We start from the raw sequence: 18,785 nt of genomic DNA on the forward strand, positions 1-18,785 counted from the left end.
ATAAGAAGTGTCATTCCTTTGGATATTTAAAATACAGTGGACTTAATAGCAAGTGAATCATTTCACTAACTGGAGATCCTTTCCAGAAGAACTTGTTTGGAAAAGAGAGAGGACTGACTATGGATTCTGAAATGAAGCCCGAAAAAGGCAGAGTGGTGGCCACGAATGGGGAAAGAAGACAAGGCAGGCAAGGACAAGTTTTGGATCTTGAACAATCGGCCAGCACAGCTGGCATGCAAGAGTATAACTGCTGTAGTTTGGATGTTTGTCTCCTCCAAATCTGATGTTGAAATTTGATCCCAAACACTGGAAGTGAGGCCTAATGGGAAGCATTTGGGTCATAGGGGAAGGTTCCTCATGAATGTCTTGGTGCCATCCTCCAGGAAATGAGTGAATGTCAGCTCTATTAGATCCCATGAGAGCTGGTTGTTAAGAAAAACCTGGCACCTCCTAAGTCTCTCTCTTGCTCCCTCTGTCACCATGGAACCTCTGCACACTCTAGCTCCCCTTTGTGGAGTGTGGAAGCACTCTGAGTGGAAGCAGCCTGAGGCCTTCACCAGAAGCCAACCAAGTGCCAGCACCCTGCTGCTTATATAGCCTACAGAATCACAGGCTAAATAAAACTCTTTATAAATTGCCCAGTCTCAGGTATTTCTCTATAGCAACACAAACAGACTAAGACAATGTCTGAAAGAAATATTTCTGAGCGAAAATCCAGACTATATTTTAATGGAAAATCTCAGGCAAAATGCCTCTTCTAGAAATAGGAAAAATGTGTTTACTGAGGAGAGTGGGAAGCAGAGCCATCTGTTATACAATCTAAAGACGTTTTTGGTTCTTCTTCCAATTGTGATCCCCTAGGACTACCTCTCATTTATCTAACTTAATGTAAATCATCTCTTAAAGCCATTTTGAAGCAATAGTCTGTGAGCATTCAGGAAAAGGCAAGTGTATGGCTTTGGTTGCAATTCTGGGTGTGCCCCTTTTCTAAGAACTTCGAGCCTCACTCTGCATTTTGTGATGGGCACCAATATTTGAAGCTTTTCAAAGTGAATGCAAAGATTAAATAAAATCAGGACACTTTTCACAGTGCCTAGAACTCTGCAGGACTCAACACATGCTGGTTGTTATTACTCACTGTACCTGTATGGGGTGTCTTATTCAGTTTTCCCAAAGTTTTCTTGGTAAGCAGAGTAGAGAGAGAGAGAGTATGTATCCTTGAGGAAAGATTAGGATCTGTCAGTAGCAGGCTGGACCCAGCTCTTGCCATCACATACCAGCCTAACAGAGAGCTAACTACTATTAGAATTTTAGAAATTTTGTGAGTCTGTTTATAAAAACAACCATCATTAAAATTAAATAATATCAACTTACATTCAATACATTAAATTAAAAGCAAAAGCAATAAATACCTAAAACTCATCACTTCCTAATTATTTCACTACATTTTATTATTTTCTCTTCACCTGAGTTTATTAGTATCTGTTGAGTCTGCATGGTAGAAATACTGTATAATTGTATGCTACATTGCCTCATGATATCACATGGATGCCTTTAAATCAATCGTAGTGTTTATAACATGGAAATCAAGAAATGCTACAAATCAAGGTGTTTTTATTTTTGTGTTTTCTCTCAGAAAACTGGTTGTAAACATTTACCACAATCTCTCTGAGCCAGTGTGTGGGAAGAGGGAGAAGGGATGAGTGCAATTGAAGCACCTTAACTATTATCAGGAAAGACATCAATAAGTTATGACTTGGAAGATTTTCCCAAAAGTTACCTAGAAAACCACATGGGAAGAAAAACTTCTCCCCATATCTTTTTCAAAATAGGCAAGATGCTGAGAAAGAAAATCCAGCAACTAGCCGGAGTCCGTGCTCTACTTTCTTTCTTTTTTTTTTTTTTTTTTGTTTTTATTTTTCATTTTTTATTTTTTTTTGAGATGGAGTCTCGCTCTGTTGCGCAGGCTGGAGTACAGTTGTGCGATCTCAGCTCACTGCAAGCTCCGCCTCCCAGGTTCACACCATTCTCCTGCCTCAGTCTCTCGAGTAGCTGGGACTACAGGCGCCCGCCACCATGCCCGGCTAATTTTTTTTTTCATATTTTTAGTAGAGACGGGGTTTCACCGTGTTAGCCAGGGTGGTCTCGATCTCCTGACCTCGTGATCTGCCCACCTCGGCCCCCCAAAGTGCTGGGTTTACACATGCTCTACTTTCTAAAGGCAAAATCAGTTCTGTTTTCACAAGTGACAGTTATCCGAGAAGATTTTGAAATCGCCTGTGAAAATATGAGAAGAAAAACTTTCCCAATCCTGAAAATTGACCTTGTAGAAAAGACATGCATCTGCAGTGCTTGTGTTTTATAAATTTAATTTCTAAAGGAAATGTATTCAAATGATCCAAAAAACCAGAAGTTATAGAAAGCTATGAAATGAACATATCCGTCTGCTTTCTGATACACACACCACCACTATCACTGCTGCTCTTTTTATATATCCTTCCAGTTTCTTTTTGCATATCCAAGTAAATATAAATATAGATTTTCACCATCATCCTCCCCCTTTTTACATAAAGTGTTATTGTCCTTTACCTTGGTTCCCCCAGCTCCCGCTTAGTAATAGATTTAAGTGCTGTCCATGTAAGTGCATAGAGAGCTTTTTCATTGTTTAAGAATTGGGTAACTGCCTGGAGGCCAAAACCTACAAGGTAGAAAGCAACCTCCAAACTCATTTCTAGCTACTTTCTCTCCTCCTCCTCCTCCTCCTCTCCTCATCCCCTTCCTCTTCTTCGTCTCCCTCCTCCCTCCCCTCCTCTTTTTCCTCTCTCTCCCTCCCTCCCTCCTTCCTTCCTTTCTTTCTCTTTCTCTTTTTTCTCTCTCTCTTTCTTTCTCTCTCTTCCTTTCTTCCTCTCTTTCTTTCCTTTCTCTACCTCTCTTCCTCCTCCTTATTCTTTTTCTTCCTTTTTTTCTCTTCTCCCTTTTCTTCTCTCTCTCTCTCTCTCTCTCTCTGTGTGTGTGTGTGTGTGTGTGTGTGTGTGTGTGTGTGTGTATTGTCTACTTCCACCACATTGAGGCCTCCTCACCTCACTTGAGCCAACTGGGCTTCCTGCTTTCTCTAGACCTTTCTTTGCTCTGTATGCTTTTCTTGAAATGCCCTGGATCACCCAGCAAACTCAGGTACACTGATGTTTGATCAATAGCTGTGGTGTGGTGGCAAGACTACCAGATCTGTAGTTGGATGGTGTGTACTCAAATCCCAGTTCCTTTGCTTACAAGCTCCTTCAGTCTCAATTGACTTAATCTTTAATTTATCTAAGCCCCATTCTCCTGCTCAATAAAATATGGAAGCAGTTTTTCACAGTGGATATTAGTGTGAGTTTTGGAGTTAGATACATCAGGGTTAGAATCCCCATTCATCTTCCTTTGGGTTAGTTAACTAGGTAAATTACTTAGTGATTCTTAGCTTTGCTATCACATTTATAAAATATGAAAAATTATTCATCAATTTTTCACATTTCTGCATGTCTTATGAATAAAGAAATTCAGTTTTTGTTTCAAAACCCCATCTTTCCAAGAATATTTATATAGTACACACTGGAAAATAGAGATAAGTTTCTCCTTAGGGAGCAGAGGAAAATTTGTTTTGTGCTCAAGATAATAAAAATAATGCTCACATTAAAGATTGAAGAGTTTTGCATACAGGTCCCTTATAAAATAATGAGGTTTCCTAAACGCAGGGTTTTTCACGTGTAAAACAACCTACAGCTTGTACAGCATGCATCTGGACCTTTTTCACACCCTGTGGGAATTGAGACTTTGGAAACCAAGACAAATGATATGACTGGCTATTACTGTTCCTGTGAGTAGTAAACTGTCCTTTGTCTCTGACCTAGGAGTCTTGTGTCTTCTTCCAACATTCATGAGACTGTGCAAACTAACTTGTTAGTGTGAAAGTAGGGTAAAATCTCACATCCTTTGCAATTCTTGACATTTATTTCATATATTTGTTGTCATAATTAAATATAACATTAATATGTAAAATTATATATATAAAGCACATATGACAATGCTTATGCCTAGTTCATAAAAGTTGCATAATAAATGAGAACTATAAATATCAATTTTTCTTATTTATTTCCTGGGTCAGAGGACTGCCCAGGCAGTCAATAAAAGTATAAATGTGAATGATACTATCATAGTGCCTGGTACATGGTAGGCTCGTGTATTAGTCCATTTTCTTACTGCTATAAAGAACTCCCTGAGAATGGGTAATTTATTAAGGAAAGAAGTTTAATTGACTCACCATTCAGCATGGCTGGGGAGACTGCAGGAAACTTACAATAATGTCAGATGGTAAAGAGGAAGCAAGGAACCTTCTTCACAAGGTGGCAGGAAAGAGAAGTGCTGAGTGAAGTGGGGAAGAGCCCCATATAAAACCATCAGATCTCATGAGAACTTACTCACTCTCCTGAGAACAGCATGGGGGAAATCACCCTCTGATTCATTTACCTCCACCTGGTCTCTCCCTTGACACGTGAGGATTATGGGGATTATTGGGATTACAATTTAAGATGAGATTTGAATGGGGGCCAAAGCCTAACCCATATCAGCTCTTACCTAGGAGATCTTTCTTTTCATTTATTGTATCTTCTTGAAGAAGCTGTGATAGCAGGAAGGGACCATGGACATGTTGTAAATGTAGATTAAGTTTCCAATTTGTTGTCAAGAACTCAATTAATGGAGGGTAGCCCCATAGGGCAGGGGTAAAAGGTCTCATGTCTCAGTGCAGTGTTCTAGTGCCCCACCCTCTGTGCAAAGCTATGATGCAAAGCTATGATGAAGCCATGCAAAGTATAATGTTGCTAGATACATAAACATAATTTGGTCCTGCATTCTAATTCCATAGAAATACTTGGAGAAGAATATCTTTAGTCCTTGAACCTAAAGCTTTTATTTAAGAATATGCTTGTAGATGCTGGCATTCCTGATTCTTGAACCTAAACCCTGTTTAAAGTAGCCACATCACACTGGGGAGGAAACTCTTTGTGTATGCCCTTTCATTTTGTTGCATTGGCTTCCATCTTCCCAACAATCATGTAACAAATATCACTACATATGTGCTTCAGGCTGAACTCTTGCTAGCTATGGTGGTAGATGAAACAGACTCAGTCACTCCCCTCAGAAGCTTACAGTTGAGCAAATGTGACAACATTGAATGAGTAATATACAATAAAGTACAAATGTAATTGTAATCAATGCTATGGAGGAAACCAACAGTGAGAAATTAGCTAAGGTAAGTAATCCACCCCCAAATATCAGCTGCTTAGCCTAATAAAAGTTGATTTATCATTCGTACTCATGTCACAGTCTAGTGTGGACAGACAGTGGGGATTGGAGTTGGTGTGGGGATGGTAGGACCCGGGCTCCATTCAGTCTTTTAAGGATCCATACTCTCTCCATTAGTTGGTGCTACCATTTTGAGGGCCTCCCCCCTTCTCTGTAATCAGCAGGTGATAGCCATAAGGCAGGGTATTGATGGAGAAAGTCCTACAGATGGCCTGCCAGTGACCCATGTCAGTACTGCTTACAACATAAATCCATGATGGGCTTGGAAATGCAGTTCAGCTGGATGTCTAAAAGACTCCCAAGTTGCCTCCTGCCCCAAGGGAGAGTAGTAGTGGATAGGGAGAGTGATCACTTAGGGTGGTCAGAAAAGGCACCGCCCAGGAATCAACTTAGATTAGTAGCACAGATACTGAAGTCAGACAGCCAGTCTCCTCCTGATTCTGCTCCTTACCAGCTGGGGACTTCGGGTTAAGTTGCCTGGTCTCTCCATGTCTCACTCTTCTCAGTTGTAAAATGTGGATGACACTTGTGAGAAATCAAATGAAATAACTGGTACAATCCTTAAGCAACATTTAGCATAGATCTGTTTGGTTCACTCTAAGTGTACCATTACTGTTAAACTATAATTGTGGCTGTCACTAGTAATAATAAGGTGAGATCTGAAGAAATTAGAATTTTAAAATTTTGAAACACTGTTGTCTAAGTTCTGTTACTATTCCCCACAAGCCATCTCAATGTAAAATTTCACCTGATCCTTTGTTAACTGGCACTATAGAATCTCTTCCCCTACCTTTCTGTTTTAGGGCCCCCATGACAGCCTACAAACAAGGAATCCAATGGGGTAGATACATGATTTTCATTTTAACTTACATTTTGCAATAGCTGTTGTTGTTTTTCTCTCTTGTCAAATGATGTGTTCAACTACAAGCTATTCTTCAAGACTCTTTTTAGTCCTAACAATCCGTGTACCTTTCAATGGTAAATTAAAACATTGTTACGACTGCCTGAATTTTAGGATGTGGGTTTGGCAGTAGGAATCTTGAATTGGCAAATATTTTTACCCACTGACACTTATATTTAAGGCAGATGCTTACAGTTAAGGAGTAACTCATAAAACATTACTCATAACAGTAGAACACTCAGCAGCACCTCAAGTCATTACTCTGCTAACTTTTTTCTTGCATGTGCAGTAGTCCCAGCACATACTCCTGCCATCTGTGTAGATGTCTCACCATGCAGTGAGAAGCCACCATATCTACATACTTAAAAGACACCCTATAGGAAGGGCCAAAAGCATGGCTAATCTTCGTAAAACTTATTTTTTAACTTAAAAATTTAAAGGGGAACCAGCATTTTAGATGATTAGCATAGATTACCCTCTGAATTAACCTGTCTTATCTGATTTGGGGAGCTGTAACAAAACATTATAAACTGAGTGGCTTATAAACAACAGAAATTTATTTCTCACAGAAGTCCAAGATCAAGGTGTTCGCAGATTTGGAGTCTGGTGAAGACTGGCTTCCTGGTTCATACATGATGCCTTATCCTTGCATGCTCACATGGTGGAAAGGACAAGGCACCTCTCTGGGACCTTTTTTTTATCAGGGCAGTAATTTCACTCATGAAGGCTTTGTCCTCATTATTTAATCACCCCCAAAGGTTCTACCTCCTAATAATATCATATTGGTGATTGGGTTTCAACATGTGAATTTTAGGGGTTATAAACATTCAGACCATAGCAACCTCTATATTTTCATAATTTTCACCTCTGTAAAGTGGGGCTTAAAAGATACAATATTTAGTGCAAAGATTCATTGTGAGACTGCATGTTTCAAGTGCCCCAAAAATTGCATGGCACATAGTAAACTATGCTACCTGCTATTAGAGGTCATTGCTATCCTCTGTTGTAAATAACCATTATTTTGATATTTATTTGACTGATACTTATTAGTTTTCTGTTTGATGCCAGGCATTGTACTAGCTGATGAGGACTCAACTGGTGAACCAAAGCATTGTCCCTGCCCTCACTGAACTTGGCACTCGGCAAGGAGACTAGATGATAATCTGATGTTCTCTCACGTACAGTATGAAACTGCATCATTGACATTGATAGTATGAGACTCCATTTAAGGGAATTTCACCTAAATGAGAGATTAGGAATGGTATCGTTGCAGAAGTGACTGAGGCATTGAGGGCTGGAGGATGGAGGAGGATCTAACTTGGGCAAAAGAAAGAAAAGCCACCCACGAGAGAGAGCAGAATATGGTTGTAGAGCTCAGCTATGGGTGAACTTTGGAGAATACTCATAGGATTGCAGCATATGAGATGAGGCATAAAAAGCAGGTCTTATAGGCCATGCCAAGAATTAGGGTTTTTAACTTATGAGCAATGAAAACACATTTAATGAATTTTAAACAGAGAAGGGTAGGGTTACTATGACTAGATTAGATGATTAGATCTGCCTTCTGAAAAGACTGCTGTGTCTGGAGGATGAAATCTAGTGGATGTGTGTGAACCAGAATGGAGAGTCTTCTAAGACTCTGGGCCTACATGAGGAATCCACTGGGCTCAATCTGTGGGAAGTAATGGTGCAAAATGAGAAATATAGGTGGCTATGCTAAGTGCTTAGTGGATAAAATCAGTAAGACTTGGTCTTGAGTTGGACATGGAAGATGAGAAGAGGAAATGTTAAAAGAGACTCTCTAAAATTCTGATTTTCTAAATGGCACATGGAGATATTGACCGATCTAGGAAGAAACATCATGATGTAGTTTTGCAGTTTGAATATATTTTGAAATTAATGTTAATTTCAAATTAGAATATCAATATTTGTCAAGTCAAAAACATGTATTGAGCAAGGAAGAATAGAAAAATAAATTGCCATGTATTTATCATCCTCCATGTTTTGAGTGCTTTTAGTTTTTCAGAGTTTATCCTTCTGATCAACTTCCAAGTCAGACACTGTCCTCATGGATCACATCAAAAAATGATTATAAAGATTTAGTGACTGGCCTAAGAACATACATAAGGAAGATATGTATTTCATTACAGGCTTGTATAAAACAAAAACCTACTTGGCAATTGTAAAAAACTTAAGCTCATTAATAATCTTCAAATAATTTATAACTAAAATTATTAAAAATAATTCCAAATGGAGGCATGAAAATGTAAATCCCCTCCTTGTTCTCTTAAGCCAGCCTCTTCCAAATAAGGCAGGATCACCCTAGAGAACTTTAGAGTTGAGCAATGTGGGGAGTGACCCTCAGAAATAAGCAGGAACAGTATTAAATCATTGATGTTTCAAATGCCCTTGGAGCTCTTTTATTTCCTCCTGTCTCTCCTCAAGAGACAGTGGAGAGAGTGACATTAAAATTAACTTAAGCAATGCAATTAGTGAAGATGTTGTCACAAATGCATTAAAACATGCATAGAAAACTGGTAAAAGCATTTGCTTTTGGACAGCTTGTTTCCAAGGATGGAAAGGAGGCTAACTTTCCGTGATATATGACTATGTATCTCTTGAAATCTTATAAGATGTATGACTTGGATACATCTTTTAAATTTACATTTAATACTTGAGCCTGGGTTTGCTCATTCCAAGTTCAGGGGAATAATGCTTACCATATATAGTTTTTAATGAGGATTGGAGATAGTATATATTTAATACCTGACATAGAGTTCAATAATTATTATTGAAAAGCAAATCCTTTTTTGATATACTATGGTGAAATAAACTGCTATGGCTAAGTTTTCGTTCTGAAGAAGTTTTCCAAGTAAAACACTAACCTAGTATTCAAAAAGGAAAAGAAAAGAAGGGCCTGTAGATTTGATGTAGTGCTTCTAGGCTTTAGAAGAGTTCTGCGCATTGGGGAGTTATACATGATATAAATGAGGAATTGATGGGTGCTGACCAGTTGATGGGTGCAGCAGATCAACATGGCATAAGTATACATATGTAACAAACCTGCACGTTATGCACATGTACCCTAGAACTTAAAGTATAATAAAAAAATAAAAAGAAAAAAAAGAAAAAGCTAAAAAATAAAAATAAAAAAAAAGAGGGGGGAGGAGGGAGGGATTGCATTGGGGAGTTATACATGATATAAATGAGGAATTGATGGGTGCTGACGAGTTGATGGGTGCAGCACATCAACATGGCATAAGTATACATATGTAACAAACCTGCACGTTATGCACATGTACCCTAGAACTTAAAGTATAATAAAAAAAAAATAATAATAATAATAAAAAGAAAAAGCTAAAAAAAAAAAAAAAAAAAGAAGAGTTCTGCAAGTATAGCAAATTTATCCCAGTAGGAGTGAAGGGAACAAAATAATAAATAATAATGGTCCATTACTATGCTCAGAAAGTTTATTTGACCTAGGCCCATGCTAATTTCATTTTATCCCAATATATTTAATAAGACAATTAGGGGTCCACATATTTTAGTAAATATTATTGCCTAAAAATTATTGACATAGTCTAGGTGTTAAACTCTTATCATTTTCAAGCTCTAGATTAAGAAACTAATTATAAGGCTTTAATAGTTAAATTCTAGCTGCCAAGTCTTATGAATATTGCAGTGCTATCCATAAGGCTGAATAATTGTTTGAACTGTTGACATGGTAACTGTTTTGTTAATTGTTTGAACTGTTGACATGGTAACTGTAAGGTTATACTCAATCTTCAAGCAGTCCTCAAGAATTGTGTTCAAATATGGCCATTGAAATCTGGGAAGCTTGTTATTAAAAGCATGACCAGCAAAGTGGTTAATTTTCCTGTGAGAAGATATCAATTAACCCTAATAGAATTATTTTGGTGTTGATTATGTTTAATCAAACATCAGAAAATAATTGAGCTCTGAACAAATGACTTATTATAGAAATATGCAGGTGGGCAAGAAAGATTGGAGAGTGCATTTCAATAATGCACATATATTAACAGTAGCTTTTTTTTCATTAAAATGAGCAATTACCAAGGAGCCTGGCATTGAGGGCATCAACAGGATATGTGGCCCAAGACAGCTACTTGGCTTCCCATCCAAGATAAAGTCAAATGCTCTAGAAATGTGTGCATGTTGAGGACTGAAGGGAGGGGAACTTTGCTTCTTATTTATCACCTATCAGGTCCGAAGAAGCACAGATACCAAGGTGTGTGCCCTATATTTATTTACAAGCACATTATCTACTATTGCTGCCTCTAGGGTGGCCAGAAGTATCTTTCAAAGCATAATTTCCTCCACTGTTTCTCAGCTCTGGGTGCACATACAAACCACATAGGAAGGCTGGAAACATACCAATGCCCAGGCTCCATCACTGACCAATAAAATGATAACCCTTCTGAGAGAATCTTGGTATGGATGTGTTTCAGAGTCTTCCAACATGTTTCTAATATATATCCTGGCCAAAGGAGCATTGCTTTAAGCCATCAATCACTCTACAGTATTATTTCTCAACTCTGCAAAGGCAAATGAACACAAAGAGTTTGATTGTCAAATCGGATTTGTACAAATCAGTGGTCTTACCTAGTACATGGATAGGCTAGGGCTGCCATAACAGAGTACCTCAGACTGGGTGACTTAACCCCAGAAATTTATTTTCTCTTATTTCTGAAGGTTTTATGTCCAACATCAAAGTGCCATCAGCATTGGTATTTGGTGAGGGCTCTCCTCTGGGCTTGCAGATGGCCTCCTTCTCATGTTGTCCCCACATGGCCTTTCCTGTCTCCTCACCTTCTTTTGTGGACACCAGTTCTATTGGATTAGGGCCCCACCTGTATGAACCTCATTTAACCTTACTCAGCTCCTTAAAAGCGACATTTCCAAATACAGTCATATTGGGGGTTAGGGATTTAACCTATGACTTTGCAGTAGGAGGACACAACTGAATCCATAATCCCCACTATCAGGTTTTACCCTTAATTACAGAGTTTCAAATAATTGTGAGACACAGGCAAAGTAGGGAGAGGCATAGAAGTACCATACCACACCTAGGTCTTTACTTCCTTTTTGGTCTACTCTGGGATAATAAATTAGATCTGTACGTAATGTATCTAATACAAAAAAGGAAATTCAATCAAGCTACCTTTCTTCTGTTTTTCTGGAGGATGCTCCCATATCATCCTCACTCCCAGCCACTGTGGAGTAGGGGAATGAATTGCAAGCCTCTTGCTAATCATATATTTCCCAATGGCATATGTGATAGTTCTCAGCTCACCTTTCTTTCTCCCCACTCTCATGTAGAGTGTTTTATCTTTACCACTGAGTTCTGGACGCATTCTCTGATTTTTGTTTCTCTAACACAGTGCTATTATGTTAATTAATGTTGTTGCTCCCCGGACCAATGACGTTACCTGAGAGCTTGCTAAAAATTCAGAGTCTCAAGCCCACTGCAGGCCAACTGAATCCAAATCCGCATTTTAACAAGGTTCACAGTAGATTTGTTGGTACATTCAAGTTTGAGAAGCCCTGTTCTAATATCTGGAGCTTTTCCTGCTTTCAGGATCTTTGCATACATGCCCTGTTACTTCCCATGCTTGTGTTTTCACCTTTCAGATCACAGCTTAAAAATCACCTTTGCTACTTCTCTCATCTTCTATTGGAAAGGTTGCCTTCATGTAATTCTATCAGCACATTATTTATTTCCTGTTTAACACTTATTATAATACATTTTATTGTGATTTTTTGCCTTGGCCATCTCTTCTACTCTAAGCTCAGGAGGTCATATCCAGTTTGTTCAACAATTGTATCCTAATGGATATAATGTGGCAAATACTGCATAGAGGGCGGAGAGTCCTTGAATGAATAATTAGCAAATTGTTTTTGCATAATCTGTTGCCTGTCTGTGTCTTAGTCTCCAACATTTTCTTTCCTCCTCCCTTGCTTGCACTTTATATTGCAGTTCAATTGAAACTACTTACAGACCTTCATCCCCATCACCATCTGTGAATCTAGTGCATTCATGCTTTCTTGCATTTTCTCAAGCTACTCACTGTTTCTAAATGTCTTTTTGCCATCTTGTTTCACTAAAGCACTCATATTCATCCTCAGAGTCTCTGCTCCAATATTCTAGAAAAGGATGCTTAAGGACCAACTGGGTCCCACTTATATCTTAAATTACATTGAATGTAGTGTGATTTATATGCAAATTTACACTGTGACACGGAGATCCTATTGAGGAAAAGAAAATAGGTGTTTCTCATATCTGTATTTTTATTGTTTAATACAGTGCATGGAACACAGAAGCTGCTCAGTGAATGGCCTTTGATTATGGGGTAGGAGAATTTCAAGATGATGTTAGAAGGATGGGATAAAGACCACTTGTTCCTGCTACAGAATGTTAGCATGGAAGGTCCTTCCAGGACATTGTAGTACCCTTAGTAAGCATATTTTTATTTGACGAAAAAGCAACTTTTTATATCCCATTAGTCCTCCAGCAGTCTTGGAAGATAATGTGAATCAGATAAACACTTTATTTGTCTCATTCTCTGAAGTTGACCTAACTTCTCAATGCACAAAAATAAGCAGATATGCATGTTTGGTTTAGAAGCCACTTCTCTCTTAGCTTTGTGGACTTAAAAGTTTTTGAGATAGTAGATTCTGTTTGTTAAATAGTCTAATTGAATTTTTAAATATACTCATGTAAAATAGACATCAGTATCAATGAACATACATTTCAGCAGCCTTCTGCCAAACTCCACAGGGCATGGGACAGAATTCAGTGGCAGTGGGTGGTGACTTACATCGAAGTGACATGAAAGATACCAGAAAGCCTCTTACGCAAATATGTCATGCCACATCCCCTGAACGGGCAACTGAGTTTGAAATTCCAACTGCTTGAGTTGTTTTCTGGGGTTATCTGTTAAAGAACTGATTGTCCAATTCATCACTGGATAGCACATGCTTGAAAACAACGTTTTTGATTTATGCTTTTTGTAGGAAGCATTAACCCATTGCCCTATAAGATAGAGGTTGACTTTTTAGTTTTTCCTGCCAAGTGTTCGCCAGGAGGAAGTATTTGGCTCAGTCTTGCTAACTTTAGCTGGAGAGAGAGTATGCCAGTCAGCGGGAGGTGCATGAACAAAGGCATGGACACAATGAGCCAGAAAAAAAGCTAAAACCCATGTGAAATAATAGTTTATTTTCCCACTTATATTTTTTTAAAAAGAAAAAATAAAAATACTAGCTGTAATTGACTATTACCCTTTTAAAATACTCTTGTAGATAGAGTCATATTTGGTTTTTCTGTAACTCCATTTTACTGGTGAGGAAATTGACCACACAGAAGTTAAGTGAGTCGATCAAGATGATCTAGCTAGAATTGAGAGCGTTTGCAACCCAGTTCATGTTCTGTAAGTTTTGCAATGACCCCACAAGTTCTTCTAGCCCAAGAACAAAGAAAGACTGAAAGTTGATGCTAGAAGCCCAACCAAAGTATTAGTTAAGCAACATCACTGTTTTCTACAGTGTTATTGAAGGAATACAGATTCCAGAGAATGTTGAGAGATAGATATTACAGGAAGAAAAAGAATGGTTTTTTCTATACTCAAATGGATTAGAAAGCACTAGATTAAATCAAGGAGGCCTCGTTTTTCCTTAAGAGCAAAACATCTCAAAGTCTTCAATACACTAATATGCATCCTGCCTCCCGTGATATGTCTGTATTGGATAGAGTGGTTTCTTTGTCTCAAAAGATTATGTTGCAGGGCTAGTTTTCATTATAATGAAATGTGAGATAACTATCCTAAATAACCTGTATAAAAACAGTTTCTATCCTTTAGTTTAGAAAAGGGAAACAAGAGATTCAAGACTTATAAAAATAGAAAGTAGGGGAATAACAGAAAAAATAATCAAAAGCCTTTCTTGCCCTAGTAAGCCATTCTTCTCCACTTACCTGGCAGAGAGCATGACTCACCTCAGGTGAGTGGGTGAAAAGCAATTTGCAAGTTGTCTTGAGTGTGAAAATCTAAGATGAATGGCTGAGCTGGTTAGAAAAGAAGATTTAGTTTCAGTGATTTAAGGATTTCTATTGTTCTTTCTTGTATAGTTTGTCATATTTAAAGCTAGTCAGATACAGAAGGCTCAAGCATAAAAGAAGAATAACAAGTATTCAAAGGCATAAAAGAGGACATTTTTTTTTCCTCTAAGGATTTATCCTTTTATATCCTAATCCTAAAAGTTCTTTCTTAGGATAGAATATGCCCCAGGTTCCATATTACTTTTCAGCTCTGTAGGGGATTATACAAAATAGATAATGGCCCCACTTTTCAAAGTGTAAGTACAGGGAAGAGAAAGATAGCACAAATGAAATGCTAAGAGAGTTCAAACAAGGGAAAGGCCATTTCTAACTTGAAGGCATCAGGAAAGATTTGGGACATTTAAGATAATGGCAGAAGAATTAAGGGGAAAAATGACAGCCAAAAGGTTACGTGTAAATAAAATAATATAAATAGGGACTCTGGTTTTAAAGGGAAGCCCAATCACTGCCCTTTGTTAGAAGAGGCCAATGAAACTAGAGTGGAGGTTCAGGGGTCTGCTTTGGAGTAATGTGAACAATCAAAGGAAAAGTCTGCACTGTCTCAGGTGGGCAATGGAGACATTTAAGGTTTTAATCCAGGATGTAGTAAACTCACACTTGCCTTCCAAGAAGGCACTCTGGCAACTTCAGACAAACAGTCCTTGTGAGCTGCTGTTTTTAGGTACAGATGAACATTAGGAAATACCACTGATGTGGTCTCTGACCTCCTGGGCTTACATTCAGGTGGAGGGAGATGGACACAGAAGTCAACACCCATATGTTTGATTTAAGCCAGCCATTATTATGAAGAGAAATAAAGCAGAGTAAAGGAATAAGAAACAAGGAAGGGAAGACCCCAAATCAGAGAGAGCAATTAAGTGGACCCAATAAGGATGACTTTAATAGATGGTCATCACTGGGGACAAAGAAGAAAAGGGTTTGTGGGAGAAAACGGGAACAAACTTTCACAATTGTTATTCTCCGAAGGGAGCAAGGTATAGAGTTAAAGATGACTGTATTGTCATTAATAATAATTTTAATAGAACTCATCAAGCTTTTACCATGTGTCAGACAACAAGCTTCCACACATGTCCTTTTTCAATAAGCGTAGGAGGTAATTATTACTGTCTCCATTTCACGGATGAAAAAAGTGAGGTTTCAAGAGCTTAAATAACTTGGCCAAGATCACCCTGCTAGGATTTGAACCCATGGTCATCTGATTCCAATGCTCATGTTATTATCTACTCTACTCCATCAAGACAGGTTGAAGTGTGTATGCAGAGATCTAGAAAAAGGGAAGGAAGTTGATGTGTTCAGTTTTACATGTCCAGGGTCTGAAAAGCCACTATGACATTAAATACTGGCAATATTCAGCTGGAAGAATTGAAGCTCAAGAGAGAGAGGAGGGATGGGAATATTCATCTTAAAGTTCTTTGCATGAAATATATTGAGCATTGGAGCCATAATATATTTTTTAAAAAATTAATCATTTAGGTAACTGCCATGTCTCAGGCATCATGCTGTTCCTTATACATGTCATATTATTTAGTCTTCCTACTAATAAACTAAAGGAACTGAGATTCCGTATCTTCTACTTGCTTATGGCCATACTTTCTGGAGGTGATGGAACTAGGCTTTGAACCCAGGACAGCCTGACTTCCTAACTCATACTCTTTCTATTTTGAGCTGTACCTAAGCCTACTGAAGGAGTGTTCAGAGAAGTCAGGGACTATTGAAATCATGTTCTGTCCTTGGCTGCAGGTTGCACATGACTTGTTTTTCTCTTGTCTCATAATGTGCTAATTGTGTTCATTTGTCCTCTACCTAGCAACTGAGTGCTCCATATTTAATTCTCTTTCTTCGTTTAAGAAAATGCCAAGGACATTTCTACTGCAAACATTCATTTTATACATAGATATGCATTAAATGACCAGAAAACTGATGAGACTCACAAAAGTAATTATGGATCTTTTCATCACTTCTAATTATACTCAACTCAAATTTTGAGTATAGAAAAATCACTTCTAAAAGAGCGGTCAGTCTGTTCTTTCCTTCACACCATCATTTATCCATTTAATCCCACAATGCTATTGCATTTCTTCCCAGATACTGAATTGCAATAGTGGATAAAGAGATTGGAGGCTGTGCTCTCATGCAGCATACACACATTACTTGGGAAAATAGACTTGAATCGAGTATCATCTTTGCATAATTACAAATTCTAATGACAAAGTGCTGTGAAGAGGTATCTTTATGAATTAATGAAACAATGTTCATTCCAATAGGTATAGGCACTTCCTGAACAAAACTTAGGTAAGCCTAAGGGTTATTGAGCAGTATATTGTAACATGAAAGCCACTGTGGGCCAGGAAACTTCACAGAATTCAGATAAAGCTAGGACAGTGAAGCCAGTTGATGGATGTCTCTGCCAGACTGTGCACAGTTATATGGGAGGTATGAGAGCAATGAAAAGTCATTGATGATATTAACCAAAAAGATGACATTATTAGACCTGCATGAAAAGTCATTGATGATATCAACCAAAAGGATGACATGATTAGACCTGCACATTAAAAGGATAGTGCTGGATATTGTGCAATAATTTTCTTAGGAGAAGACCAGCAGGAAAGGGAAGTGAGGAAACTGGACAGAAAGCTTTCGTTGAAGAAGGTATGGTAGCAAAGATCAGAAAGGATGATTCAACTATCTAAGGAAGTAACCTGTATCTGTTTTGTTCCTGGCAACTCAACCAGGTCCAAAACTCAGTCAGTACTCTGTATGTAGTTTTTTGGATGATATAAATAATTTATTGCATGACATAAAACTGACATAAGTTTTTTTGGTAATTTAAATATGTGTGGTTAAGGGAAAGGGAAATATCAAAGATGACCCTAACTTCTGGCTTATGAATAGATAAAGCTACTATACACTAAGGATTTGTATTTCTGCTTTCTTTGGATCTGAATCAGCTGCTTTTTTTCTGTAAAAGACCAGATAGTAAATACTTTAGGCTTTTCTGGCTATGGATTCCCAATTATTCAATTCTACCATTGTTTCAGCATAAAAGCAGCCAAAAATAATATGTACATCAATGAATGTGGATGTGTTTCCATAAAACTATTTTCAGAATAGGGCATGGACGGGTTCTGACCCATAGGCCAGCTTGGCAGCCCCGGTACAGATTCTGTGTCGAGTTGTGAACACATTTAATTTGAAATAAATTTAAAATAAGAACCCAACTCATTCTTTTTCATTGAGAGATTCATGTGAATTATGTTTACATTATAATAATTATGCTTAAATTCAGGCTTTTAAAAAAGTATTTTCAAATGTATTTAATAATTAGAATGAAGCATGTCTATCCTTGATTGTTAAACATCTTTTAGGAAACTATCACAGAGCAAGAAGAAATAGGTCATTTGCAGTTAGCAAATAAATTGTTTACAAGGATTCTCTACTGGCAGAACTGCTTCAGAAAGGGATAACTTATGACACTGAATTTAAAAAAAAGATAGCTAACTGGTATCAGCAGATGCATATTGTTTGGCAATCTGAGAATATGGTATTTTTTAAAAAGGCATAGAAGTTGTTAAAAAAAATTCTGAAGATTTCCCATAAGGCTGTCCTGATTCTTCCAGAAAAAAAAAAAGAAAAGAAAAGAAAAAGAAAAGTTCTGAAATCAAGTAAAATGGGTCTATTTTACTTAAGAGTATAGAAAGATTTCACAAAGACAGACCTAGATTTACTTTTGTGGCCAACTATTTGGGAGTTTTGAAATCTGCAAATTTAAGATAAGAACCTCCCTCATAATTTTTTTGTTTTTGAGGGTAATGCAAGCATTAAAATAGTAAATACAGGTCATTGAGGGAGAAATACAATGAAATCCGTTCTTGATGTATAATTTAACAAACTTATGTTCCATTAGACTTGGTTTGGGGTGGGGAAAAAAATGTTTCTTACACCCACTAACTTCATTTGTTTATATGTCCAGCTTCTGTAGGCAGTTTAAGTTGTTTAACCAATGACATTATGAAACTTAAGCCTAGAGACCTTCCTGACTGTGAAAATTTGTGATTCCACTACAACATTGTATGTTTCCGTTATAATATCATAATAGAGTATAACTAAGCATTTTAGGTGCCCCATTCAGACTTTTAAAAAGAGGCAGTGTTGCTGAACCAAACTTGGGGCTTCCCACCCAGTGCAGCAAAGCCAAACAATGACATTGTGATTTGCATAGAAAGTAAGGTATGTATTGCCGGGCACCAAGTGAGGAGAAGTTTCAGCAAATGTTTTGAGACCCATACTTGGCCAGGGGCGGGAGCTCATGCCTGTAATCCCAGCACTTTGGGAGGCCAAGGTGGGTGGATTGCTTGAGGCCAGGAGTTCTAGACCAGCCTTGCCAACATGGTGAAAACCCATCTCTCC

General features: G+C 37.9%; 1 protein-coding gene across 1 annotated transcript in view; it reads left to right on the forward strand.

Moving 5' to 3' along the window:
- GRM7 (glutamate metabotropic receptor 7) overlaps positions 1–18,785 on the forward strand; it is a 774,864-nt gene that overhangs the window by 581,160 nt on the left and 174,919 nt on the right. The gene's annotated exons all lie outside the window — the stretch shown is intronic.

This window comes from Trachypithecus francoisi, unplaced genomic scaffold (assembly GCF_009764315.1).
Source record: "Trachypithecus francoisi isolate TF-2019V2 unplaced genomic scaffold, Tfra_2.0 Lachesis_group0, whole genome shotgun sequence".
NCBI classification, from domain to species: domain Eukaryota; kingdom Metazoa; phylum Chordata; class Mammalia; order Primates; family Cercopithecidae; genus Trachypithecus; species Trachypithecus francoisi.